The following is a 555-nucleotide window of genomic DNA, read 5'->3' on the forward strand; positions in this document are numbered from 1 at the left end:
TCCCAGCCCCAGCTGAACCCCCAACCCGGGACCTAGGCTGTGACCATGTCCCACCCCTCCTCCTCCCAACCCCACCCCTACCCACCACAGCCTCAACCACCATCCTCCAGCCTCCCGCAGGCTGAACTTGCCACCCCATCCCGTCTCCTCTCAGCCTCACCCCAATCCCAACCCCATCTCCAGTCCCACCCCGACTCCCCGACTCCCACCCCAACCACAGGGAAATCCACAACCATCCTCAACCTGTCCTGTCTGACCTCATCTCCAGCCTGACCCACAGCCCCGCCCTCAGCCCAACACACAGCTGCCCCTCCAACCCCAACTCTGGCCCTGACCCTGACCTCAGCCCCAGCTCCACCCCCACCTGAGTCTCCGCCAGTCCCAGCCCAGCAGTCCTCAGCCTTTCTCTGGCCACATCCCCAAGAGCCCCGGTTTGGGCCAATGGGTCGGTCACCAACTCCAGCTTCACTCAGCCTGTCCTGGGTCTCAAACCCATTCCCAGTTCCAGCTCTGCACTGTTCCCAAGCCTGTCATGTCACCCCACCCCACCCTCCC

The 555-nt window shown here is 64.1% G+C and overlaps 1 protein-coding gene across 1 annotated transcript in view; it reads left to right on the plus strand.

Annotated features, from left to right (window-relative positions):
- Positions 1-555, plus strand: part of BCAM (basal cell adhesion molecule (Lutheran blood group)) — a gene marked incomplete in the record, with an annotated part of 33,333 nt that overhangs the window by 31,889 nt on the left and 889 nt on the right.

Source organism: Tupaia chinensis, unplaced genomic scaffold (assembly GCF_000334495.1).
Source record: "Tupaia chinensis unplaced genomic scaffold, TupChi_1.0 Scaffold000067_1, whole genome shotgun sequence".
Taxonomy (NCBI): Eukaryota; Metazoa; Chordata; class Mammalia; order Scandentia; family Tupaiidae; genus Tupaia; species Tupaia belangeri.